At 54.8% G+C, this 12,194-nt stretch overlaps 1 protein-coding gene across 2 annotated transcripts in view; it reads left to right on the top strand.

The window, feature by feature from the left end:
• DOK1 (docking protein 1) overlaps positions 1 to 12,194 on the top strand; it is a 313,371-nt gene that overhangs the window by 266,621 nt on the left and 34,556 nt on the right. The gene's annotated exons all lie outside the window — the stretch shown is intronic.

The raw sequence follows: 12,194 nt of genomic DNA, 5'->3' as shown, positions 1-12,194 counted from the left end.
AGGAAGAGCCAGAAATCTGAGAAGCTCTAACTCACTTCTTCTCATCCCTCCGAAATTGAAAAAGAAAGCTACCCTGTTCCCATCTTTTTTGGGTAATGTACCCAGGTTATGGAATGCACTCTCTATTGAACGCAGATGCAACCCCTCCTTCACCTGCTTCAAAAGGGACTTGAAACTCCATCTCTTCCACAAATACTTTACCGACAAAGCCAAATGATCCAGGTTCTGATCACCCAGTTGACTCTCCTTACTATCTGGACCATCAAGGATTGACGATCATTTGACTCTTTCACATTCCTAAGCTATCACTCACCCCTCTAATGTATTCTGTCTTAAAATGTTTATTGTTAAGCCTTTCTCTTTATGCACCCTTATACCAGGTTTTTCACCAGTCTATTTCATTCATGTTGTAAGGCGCTCCGATAGCCATGGGTCTAGTTAGCTCTATATAAAACGTATACAATAAATAAAAATAAATAAATGTAGGCCCTCTGTGATTCTGAAGATATGTCCACGACAAAGATCAAACAGCGGTCTCGCTATTGCTTGATTTCTCAGCCGCGTTTGATACGGTTAACCATAAAATATTATTCTCTAGATTAGATGGGTGTGGACGGGGCGCTGCCGGACTAGATCAAATCTTATCAAGCAAACAAAACTTAAGCAATTTCACTTCCTCCTTTTTGCTCAGAGTTCAAAACGGGGAAGCACGTTGTACCTCAGGGCTCGGCCATCAGTCCTCGTCTCGTTAATATTTGTCTACATCCTCTGATGTCACTGATTCGATCCTATGGTATCAGCTCTGTAAACCACGCCAACGACACACAGCGGATCCTCTCGCTAGACAAGGACAGACCCGTCTCAGTAGAAGCTCTCTACAACTGCTTGAGGGAGGTGGCGAAGTGGCTGCACAAGAACTCAATAAAGTTAAATGGAGACAAAACAGAGCTTTTATGCTGTTCAGCCTCAAAACGTCCAGAAATACTCCCTGATCATTTCTGACCCTGAACAAATAAGGGCACCCCAGAAACATCTCAGCCAGCGTGTAATCTTGGATTATATTTGGATGGAGACTCATATTAATAATACAGCAGCCTGCTCCGGCACCCAAGACGACTTGTACCTGTGCTACCACAGGCACGAAGAACATCTTCCTTGTGTTCCAAAACTTCAGAAAGTGAGACATGGAGGGTGGGCTTTCTCAGTCAGGGCAGCACAAATATGGAACAAATTCCAAGCCAGGACCCAGCTGTTTCCCATATAACTGGTCCTCACTGAGGAAGGCCCGCATCGGAGAGGTGGAAACGCGCCTGCATCTTTGTCTCATGGATTTTGATGCTCAGTGGCTGTTTTTTGGGTGCGACCCTGTTCACCCGCTCCGTCCGTGCACGTGACACGAAACTCCAAAATGTAGACACCTCGTCAGGTCCCAACTCAGGATGCACGACGTGTCAGGGAAAACCCCATGCATTTCGGGCACTAAATGCCCTTCAGGGGTGACTACAATAAAACAAATGATATATATGAGTCACCGATACCCATCCCACTCTTATATATTATGATGGCTGCACCTACGATACTCCACGGGTAAAACATGCCCCCCCCACTCTTCAAAATAAATGCCATATATAACCATTGCAAAAATAGACAAATATTAAACCATCGAATAGGCATCCCTATTTGTTATACCTTAATTTTCAATGCTGTCTAGCTTGTTTCCTGCCTATATTCATGAAATACGCCTTTGTGCCCCCGATAAACCATGATATGTACATCTAGGAAACCTCTCCATGACACCTTGAACCACGCCGCCTCTTCTCACCGCAAACTGATGTGCGAGCGCTACTTTGAGAGACGCAGACGTCTCACCAGTGGTTTACATCCTGCACGTGAGCATACCACAACACGTACCCATAAGAGTTACGAAGCTAAAGGACATACTCAAAGCTTCGCCACCCACTACCTGCCACAAGTGAAAACTAAAAACGGAAAATCAAAAATCAACATGCGAAACTGCCGTGAAAGCTCACACTCCCTCAATGACAACCTTCAATCCTAATAGATACATGAACATGTCCAAACTCATACCCCTCGTTTATTGACAAAAATACCCAGTTTAAGGTCATGGTGACAACACAACAAATGTCATAACGGGAACATAATCTACTCAATACGACAAGTTGTCAGATGGAGTATATTTTGTTTACGTTATGACATTTGTTGGGGGGCACAGTGGACTATTTCATGAATATGGGCAGGAAACGGGTTTAGTCAGCATTGAAAATTAAGGTATAACCAATAGGGTTGCATAGTCGATGGTTTAATATCTGTCTATTTTGCACAGGTTGTATATGTCATTTTTTAAAAAGAATAGTGGGGCACGTCTTACCCGTGGAGTATCGTAGGGTGAAGCCATCTTTTTATACAAGACTGGGATGGGTATCAGTGATTCATATATATAATTTGTTTTATTGTAGTTACCCCTGAAGAAGGGCATATAAAATATGGAAGAAACTGAACTCCATAAATACATGGATTAACCTGATGAAGTCTGTTGAAACGTATTGATTTGTGAATACAAATATATTTGCTCTACTCTGAGGAAAGCCATGTCTGGGTTTAGTAACTAAGTTGTCCTATTTTAAGCTCTGATGAGGTCAGCGCCAGGATACCTTTGAGGTGAAAGATGCGCTCTACAAATGTTAAACAATAATACTTCTGCCTGAAGTTAGATTGTTTTTCATAAGGTAGGCGTGTCAATGATGAAAGAGTTGTTGATCACATGCTTCTAGACCGGTGATGTTCACCTCCTTGGTCACTCCAGGAGTTCGGATGTTGTTGCAACGGTTTCTATCCTCACTATCCTCGTCTTCTGCACGGCCACCTCGTGTTGCTGTTCCACGTCTGCGAGCCTCTCAGCTCGTTCGTCCTGGTGGTCTGATTGCTCCACAAAGTCAGATTCCACCTCTTCAAGTCTTGATTCTGCCTTCTGCAGAGAGCTCTCAAGGTCCTTCATTGACTTCACAAGATCGGATTGTAGCGCAACCAGTTCCTTCTTCAGTTCTTGTATCATCCGTTGGGTACCATCTTTCGTGGCTTGGGCTTGCCAGCCGGTGTTTATTGTGCTACGATTCTGTTGTTGGGTTGGAACTGGAGGATTCCTGTGTGATGTCTTATTTTGGGTCTTGCCATGAAAGGATATCTTTAATGTTTCGTCCTTTTGATACCTTCGGTTTCATGGATGCCATTTGCTTTGCCAGTCTATGAGGTTGTGTGACTGCCGCTGTAAAGGGTCGGAGGATCTGCGCTCTGTTTCAGGGGCCAGTATTTATGACACTGGTGCTTGCAGTCTTCTTTGCCTGAGTGTGGCGTCACGCTCCTTCAACTCGCTGGACACTCTGGTTTATTGGTTCTACTTGTCTTAACACCAGGCCTTTGCTTCCAGAAAGTATTGAGGCTTATCAGTCACTAAGACCCTCTCATTTTATGTCCCCGCTATCCCTGCTGTGCGATGGGGGGTAGTGAGTCGCGAGGCTCGCAGGTAATGTGTGGGGATAGCTAATCAATATGGTTTCCTTCACTTTCGTAAAGCTCGACGTCCTCCGTGCCAGGTCCGCTTCATGTTCATGACCATCGAGGCCACTGGGGCTAAAGATTAAAGCACTTTGGGTATTTTTATCCTATTAGTGGCACAGGGTAGCGTAGCAAGTCACCTTTCTGTGCTGCCCTGCGTCACTGGGAAAGGGCAATAATGCGCCGTATTCGTCCTGTACGGCGCATTCCTGTTCTTTTCCCGTGCGCTAGTGCCGTTTTGGCAGCCTAGTGCCAATGCAGGAGCCCTTTTGCCATGGTGCAAGGGTGCCTCTATTACATGCTGGATTGTTTTTGAGCAGGAAGGGGCACCTTCCGACACAAACATAATCCTGGGAGGCTCTTTCCTCTTTCGACGTGAGCTGCAGAACGCACCACACGTGGAAAGAAGAAAGATCGAGGCGTACTAAAGATATTTCTCCTCATTACGCCTCTCCTAGGGAGGCGTTAGATTTTGACGCCTTCCCAGGTTTGCAAGGTCTTGCAAACTAGGAATGCGTCAAAAAGCATGGGAGATGCGTGGGAACACCCAACACAACGCCCATGCAGTGCCTGTCTTGTGCAGAGTAAGGTGACAGCAGTTTGCGCTGCGTCGCCTTACGCCAGCTTTATGAAGCCATTCAAAGCCACGCACAGTAGTTTTATGTGGCTGCATAAATCCGACTTAGAGGCTTGCGTGGTGCAAACGTGACGCAAGCCTCTGGTGAATATGAACCTTTGTTCGGCCAGGAGTGCATTTCTAGTGTTTCGGATGCTGGGCTCGAAGCTCACTGCTCATGTTTCGTTGGTGTAAGAGGAGACTTGCTGAAACTTGCTTCCCAATACTTCTTTGAAGGATAATGACACCTACAGTGACAGTTTTCCAGGTCATTCTCATCACAACAGCTCTGTCAGGCATTGATTTGTCAGATTGCTGGATCTGAAAGAATAGGTTCTGTTTGCTGTCTCCATAATCGGACGGAAGGTGCACCTTGATCCAGTAAAACCGACCCGCAATGCAAACCTCAGCACCATGTCTTCACGTTACAGCAGAAACTATAACATAACGTGTATTTGTAGCACCCAGAAGGGTATCTTGGCGCTGAATTACAGATGTTTATTGTTACCCCACTCAGCGGTACTCCGTTGCACGGGCCATTCGTGTACTGACAGGCACATCACAGGCACCAGCAGATCTCTGGCCGCCCTAAGCTTGGGTTCCCCGACACACCGGGGCCAGAGGCCCGGAGAGCCATGTGCCAGCTCTAAGATGGCATCGGATCTTCCCTATGAAACAGCCAGAGCCCTGCTAGTCCACGGTGCCTGTCAGTGGCATTGAGGTGCTTAACAGTAAAACACTCTTGCTTCTGCTGCTGAGCCCGCACTGCCAGTGGAACCCCCCAGGCCCCCATGGACCTCCCACAAACTACTGATAATTAATGAAAAAAAGGGCCTGATGTGCAAACCAGGGGTGCCAAAGGGTTTGTGAACAGGGATGCAGTTTGCGATGCCACCTGTAGTAACGGGTCACATCACAAAGTGATCATTTGCAGAGGGTCGCAGGATGAGTGAGGCCTCTGTGATTGGCTACCCCAAGGTCGAAAGATGAGTGAGGCCTCTGTGATTGGCTACCCCAAGGGTTGCAGGGTGAGTGAGGCTTCTGTGATTGGCTACCCCAAGGGTTGCAGGGTGAGTGAGGCCTCTGTGATTGGCTATCCCAAGGGTCGCAGGGTTAATTAGGCCTTTGTGGAATTACCCCAAGCAGGAGGAAGGGAGCTGGCAGCTGTTCCCCTCGCGCTGCTTCTGCTTCACAAATCAGCTCCCGCTCCATCTCAGGGTGCAGTAACTGTTTGCAACCCCAACTGCAGCCACAACCTACTGACACATACCTTCCCGGAGTGCATGGGGCAGTTGGAGGCTCTATCGCGTCCACGGGCCATTCACAAACATTGCGAAAGCACTTTTACGAGCCATAAAACGTTTCTGGTTTAGGAACCCAAAAGGGCTCCATAGACCCTACACATGGAGTAAAGGAGTGAAACACCACATTTGAAACCAGACACAACACCTCCATCTGCTGGTGCCTGGAAGTACTACACCCTTACACGCACACTACAATACAATGTAGCCATGCCTGGCGGGGTTGTGGGATTAAACACGAAGGTGCATATTTATGAGAGGCTTGCGTCACGTGGCCATCACGCACAGTGGCGCATGCGTGACGCAGCCACTGAGCCAGATTCATGAAGCCACTTTTCATGGCTTCAAAAAGCCGCAGTAAGGCAACGCAGCGCGAGTTGCTGCGTTGCCTTCCTAGGTGAAAGAGACGTGTCACATAGGCATTGCGGTGGGTGTTCCTACGCAACAGCCATGGATTTTGATGCTGCCCCAGATTTACAAGGACTTGTAAACCTGGGAATGTGCCAAAAGAGACGCCTCCCCGGGGCAGGCGTAATCAGGAGAAATATATGTATTTCTCCTCGGCTTTATCTCTTGCTACGTGTGCTGCACCTGCAGGTACCCCTCCCTTCAGCAAAACAATCCTTCCCGCAGTGGTGGTACCCTAGCACCATGGGGCAAGGGTGCCTGCGTTGGCACTCGGCTGCCGAAACGGTGCCAGCGCCAGGGGAAAAGAGAGGAATGAACCGTATTGGATAAATACGGCGCATGCCTGCTCTTTCCCAGCGATGCAACGCACCACAGCAAGGTGATTTGCTGCGCTGCCCTGCACCAGTAATTTCATGAATAGGCCTGAGGTATTATTGCCAAAGCTTACATGTTTGTATATCTAGGAAGGGTCTTTAGTCAGCCTTATATATTATATCCTGGAAGAAGCTAATACAGAAAGAGAGAAAGGACGAAGCACGGGGGGCCCTGGGTCGCTTTGGTGCAGTCCTTATATTCTATAAAGGCTTCTGGTCCAGTCAGTGCCAGCCTGGCGCTGTGTCCCTAGGCCGGTGGGGCTTGGCGCTGTGTCCCTAGGCTGGTGAGGCCTGCTGCTGTGTCCCTAGGCCGGTGGGCCTGGTGCTGTGTCCCTAGGCCGGTGGGGCCTGGTGTTGTGTCCCTAGGCCGGTGGGGCCTGGTGTTGTGTCCCTAGGCCGGTGAGGCCTGCTGCTGTGTCCCTAGGCCGGTGGGGCCCGCTGCTGTGTATCTAGGCCGGTGGGCCTGGTGCTGTGTCCCTAGGCCGATGGGGCCTGGTGCTGTGTCCCTAGGCCGGTGGGGCCTGGTACTCTGTCCCTAGGCCGGTGGGGCCTGCTGCTGTGTCCCTAGGCCGGTGGGGCCTGGTGCTGTGTATCTAGGCCGGTGGGGCCTGCTGCTGTGTCCCAAGGCCGGTGGGGCCTGCTGCTGTGTCCCAAGGCCGGTGGGGCCTGGTGTTGTGTCCCTAGGCTGGTGGGGCCTGGTGCTGTGACCCTAGGCCGGTGGGGCCTGGTGCGGTGTCTCTAGGCCGGTGGGGCCTGCTGCTGTGTATCTAGGCCGGTGGGCCTGGTGCTGTGTCCCTAGGCCGATGGGGCCTGGTGCTGTGTCCCTAGGCCGGTGGGGCCTGGTGTTGTGTCCCTAGGCTGGTGGGGCCTGCTGCTGTGTATCTAGGCCGGTGGGCCTGGTGCTGTGTCCCTAGGCCGATGGGGCCTGGTGCTGTGTCCCTAGGCCAGTGGGGCCTGCTGCTGTGTCCCTAGGCTGGTGGGGCCTGCTGCTGTGTCCCAAGGCTGGTGGGGCCTGCTGCTGTGTCCCTAGGCCGGTGGGGTCTGCTGCTGTGTCCCTAGGCCGGTGGGGCCTGGTGTTGTGTCCCTAGGCCGGTGAGGCCTGGTGCTGTGTCCCTAGGCCGGTGAGGCCTGGTGCTGTGTCCCTAGGCCGGTGTGACCTGGTGCTCTCCCCCTAGCCCGCTATGGCTCTGTGCGGAGTCCCTAATCCAGTGAGGCCCAGTGCCGTGTCCTTAGGCTTGTGAGGCCCAGTGCGGTGTCCTTAGGCTCGTGAGGCCCACTGCTGGATCCCTGGGCTGGTGGGTCCTGGTGCTGTGTCCATGGGCCGGTGGTGCCCAGTGCTGTGTCCCTGGGCCGGTGGGGCCCAGTGCTGCTTCCCTAGGCCAGTGAGGCCCAGTGCTGCGTTCCTAGGCCAGTGAGGCCCAGTGCTGCATCCCTAAGCCAGTGAGGCCCAGTGCTGCATCCCTAGGCCAGTGAGGCCCAGTGCTGCGTTCCTAGGCCAGTGAGGCCCAGTGCTGCGTTCCTAGGCCAGTGAGGCCCAGTGCTGCGTTCCTAGGCCAGTGAGGCCCAGTGCTGCGTTCCTAGGCCAGTGAGGCCCAGTGCTGCGTTCCTAGGCCAGTGAGGCCCAGTGCTGCATTCCTAGGCCAGTGAGGCCCAGTGCTGCGTTCCTGGGCCAGTGAGGCCCAGTGCTGTGTTCTTAGGCCAGTGGGGCCCAGTGCCGTGTCCTTAGGCCCGTGAGGCCCAGTGCCGTGTCCTTAGGCTCGTGAGGCCCAGTGCTGGGTCCCTGGGCTGGTGGGTCCTGGTGCTGTGTCCCTGGGCTGGTGGGGCCCAGTGCTGCATCCCTAGGCCAGTGAGGCCCAGTGCTGCGTTCCTAGGCCAGTGAGGCCCAGTGCTGCGTCCCTGGGCCAGTGAGGCCCAGTGCTGCGTTCCTGGGCCGGTGGGCCCAGTGCTGCATCCCTAGGCCAGTGAGGCCCAGTGCTGCGTTCCTAGGCCAGTGAGGCCCAGTGCTGCGTTCCTGGGCCAGTGAGGCCCAGTGCTGTGTTCTTATGCCAGTGGGGCTCAGTGCTGTGTCCTTAGGCCGGTGGGGCCCAGTGATGGGGCCCGGTGCTGTGTATCTAGGTTGGTGGGGCCCGGTGCTGTCCCCCTAGGCCGGTGGGCCCCAGTGCTGTATCCCTAGGCCGGTGGGGCCCGGTGCTGTATCCCTAGGCCGGTGGGGCCCGGTGCTGTGTCCCTAGGCCGGTGGGGCCCGGTGCTGTGTCCCTAGGCCGGTGGTGCCCGGTGCTGTCCCCATAGGCCGGTGGGGCTCAGTGCTGTCCCCATAGGCCGGTGGGGCTCAGTGCTGTCCCTAGGCTGGCTTGGTCCGGTGCTGTTCTCGCTGCTGGGTGCTTGGCATCTCATAGTTATTACCTGTTTGAACCTGCTGCACTTCACTAACATGTTCACACTGCACTAAAGCTCTCCAGGGGGCACCTGCCGACTCCAGGCACTCCGACGCGGAGGGGGGGCTGGGGGATGTCAGTAATCGGGTGTCAGGAGCAGGCGTCATGGGGGGTCAGCAGGAAGGGAGTGGATTTCAAAAGGACTGGAAGATGTCTGGATAGATTGTATGGACAATGGGCAGTGTATTTTTATAGAGCTTATTACTACCAGTTGGCTAGCAACACTAAACCACTATAGGAGCTCCTGTTCAATAGGTGAGAGTGTTTGAAGACCAAGGCCCATGTTTTTCATTTTTCATAGAGTGCAACGCAACACGCCACCTGATTGCGCTGCGTGAAATCACAGGAATGCAGCGTATTTACCATTATACAGCGCACTCCTGCCCTTTCCTAGCGCGGGCGCACTTGGCGGCCTAGCACCAGTGCAGGCTCCTTGCCTCATGGTTCAAGGGCCCCCGTGTTGGAGGCAGGATTGTTTTTCTTCAGGAAGGGACACCTTCACAGTGTGAGGAGCTTGGGACACAGGTACAGTGCGATGAGCTTGGGACACAGGTATAGTGCGAGGAGCTTGGGACACAGGGACAGTGCGATGAGCTTGGGACACAGGGATAGTGCGAGGAGCTTGGGACACAGGGATAGTGCGAGGAGCTTGGGACACAGGGATAGTGCGAGGAGCTTGGGACACACGGACAGTGCGATGAGCTTGGGGCACAGGGACAGTGCAAGGAGCTTGCAACACAGACAGTGTGAGGAGCTTAGGTCACAGGGACAGTGTGAGGAGCTTAGGTCACAGGGACAGTGGGAGGAGCTTGGGGCACAGGCACAGTGCTAGGAGCTTGGAGCACAGGGTCAGTGTGAGGAGCTTGGAGCACAGGGTCAGTGTGAGGAGCTTGGAGCACAGGGTCAGTGTGAGGAGCTTGGAGCACAGGGTCATTGTGAGGAGCTTGGAGCACAGTGCAGTGTGAGGAGCTTGGAGCACAGGGACAGTGTGAGGAGCTTGCAGTACAGGGACAGTGCGAGGAGCTTGGGGCACAGGGACAGTACGAGTAGCTTGGAGCACAGACAGTGTGAGGAGCTTAGGTCACAGGGACGGTGTGAGGAGCTTGGGGCACAGGGACAGTGCGAGGAGCTTGGGGCACAGGGACAGTGCGAGGAGCTTGGGGCACAGGGACGGTGTGAGGAGCTTGGGGCACAGGGACACTGCGAGGATCTTCGGGCACAGGGACAGTACGACGAGCTAGGGGCACAGGGCAGTGTGAGAAGCTTGGGGCACAGGGACACTGCGAGGAGCTTGGGGCACAGGGACAGTACGAGTAGCTTGGAGCACAGACAGTGTGAGGAGCTTAGGTCACAGGGACGGTGTGAGGAGCTTGGGGCACAGGGACAGTGCGAGGAGCTTGGGGCACAGGGACAGTGCGAGGAGCTTGGGGCACAGGGTCAGTGTGAGGAGCTTGGAGCACAGGGTCAGTGTGAGGAGCTTGGAGCACAGGGTCAGTGTGAGGAGCTTGGAGCACAGGGTCATTGTGAGGAGCTTGGAGCACAGTGCAGTGTGAGGAGCTTGGAGCACAGGGACAGTGTGAGGAGCTTGCAGCACAGGGACAGTGCGAGGAGCTTGGGGCACAGGGACAGTACGAGTAGCTTGGAGCACAGACAGTGTGAGGAGCTTAGGTCACAGGGACGGTGTGAGGAGCTTGGGGCACAGGGACAGTGCGAGGAGCTTGGGGCACAGGGACAGTGCGAGGAGCTTGGGGCACAGGGACGGTGTGAGGAGCTTGGGGCACAGGGACACTGCGAGGATCTTCGGGCACAGGGACAGTACGACGAGCTAGGGGCACAGGGCAGTGTGAGAAGCTTGGGGCACAGGGACACTGCGAGGAGCTTGGGGCACAGGGACAGTACGAGTAGCTTGGAGCACAGACAGTGTGAGGAGCTTAGGTCACAGGGACGGTGTGAGGAGCTTGGGGCACAGGGACAGTGCGAGGAGCTTGGGGCACAGGGACAGTGCGAGGAGCTTGGGGCACAGGGACGGTGTGAGGAGCTTGGGGCACAGGGACACTGCGAGGATCTTCGGGCACAGGGACAGTGCGAGGAGCTTGGGGCACAGGGACGGAATGAGGAGCTTGGGGCACAGGGACACTGCGAGGAGCTTGGGGCACAGGGCAGTGTGAGGAGCTTGGGGCACAGGGACACTGCGAGGAGCTTGGGGCACAGGGACAGTGTGAGGAGCTTGGGACACAGGGACAGTGCGAGGAGCTTGGGACACAGGGACAGTGTGAGGAGCTTGGGACACAGGGACAGTGCGATGAGCTTGGGGCACAGGGACAGTGCGAGGAGCTTGGAGCACAGGGACAGTGTCGAGGAGCTTGGGGCACAGGGACAGTGCGATGAGCTTGGGGCACAGGGACAGTGCGATGAGCTTGGGGCACAGGGACAGTGCGATGAGCTTGGGGCACAGGGACAGTGCGATGAGCTTGGGGCACAGGGACAGTGCGATGAGCTTGGGGCACAGGGACAGTGCGATGAGCTTGGGACACAGGGACAGTGCGATGAGCTTGGGGCACAGGGACAGTGCGAGGAGCTTGGGGCACAGGGACACTGCGAGGAGCTTGGGGCACAGGGCAGTGTGAGAAGCTTGGGGCACAGGGACACTGCGAGGAGCTTGGGGCACAGGGACAGTACGAGTAGCTTGGAGCACAGACAGTGTGAGGAGCTTGAGGTCACAGGGACGGTGTGAGGAGCTTGGGGCACAGGGACAGTGCGAGGAGCTTGGAGCACAGGGACAGTGCGAGGAGCTTGGGGCACAGGAACAGTGCGATGAGCTTGGGGCACAGGGACAGTGTGAGGAGCTTGGGACACAGGGACAGTGCGATGAGCTTGAGGCACAGGAACAGTGCGAGGAGCTTGGGGCACAGGGACAGTGCAAGGAGCTTGGGGCACAGGGACAGTGCGAGGAGCTTGGAGCACAGGGTCAATGCGAGGAGCTTGGGACACATGGACAGTATGAGGAGCTTGGAGCACAGGCACAGTGCGAGGAGCTTGGAGCACAGGGACGGTGTGAGGAGCTTGGAGCACAGGGCAGTGCGAGCAGCTTGGAGCACAGGGACAGTGTGAGGAGCTTGGAGCACAGGGTCAGTGCGAGGAGCTTGGGACACATGGACAGTATGAGGAGCTTGGAGCACAGTGCAGTGTGAGGAGCTTGGAGCACAGGGACGGCGTGAGGAGCTTGGAGCACAGGGACAGCGCGAGGAGCTTGGGGCACAGGGACCGGGTGAGGAGCTTGGAGCACAGGGCAGTGCGAGCAGCTTGGAGCACAGGGACGGTGTGAGGAGCTTGGAGCACAGGGACAGTGTGAGGAGCTTGGGGCACAGGGACAGTGTGAGGAGCTTGGGGCACAGGGAAAGTGTGAGGAGCTTGGGACACACGGACAGTATAAGGAGCTTGGAGCACAGAGACAGTGCGAGGAGCTTGGAGCACAGGGACAGTGTGA

The sequence above is a fragment of the Triturus cristatus genome, chromosome 2_2 (assembly GCF_964204655.1).
Source record: "Triturus cristatus chromosome 2_2, aTriCri1.1, whole genome shotgun sequence".
In the NCBI taxonomy this organism is placed as follows: Eukaryota; Metazoa; Chordata; class Amphibia; order Caudata; family Salamandridae; genus Triturus; species Triturus cristatus.
Note: the sequence above shows the minus strand (reverse complement) of the source record. Positions and strands in the feature narration are given on the sequence as shown.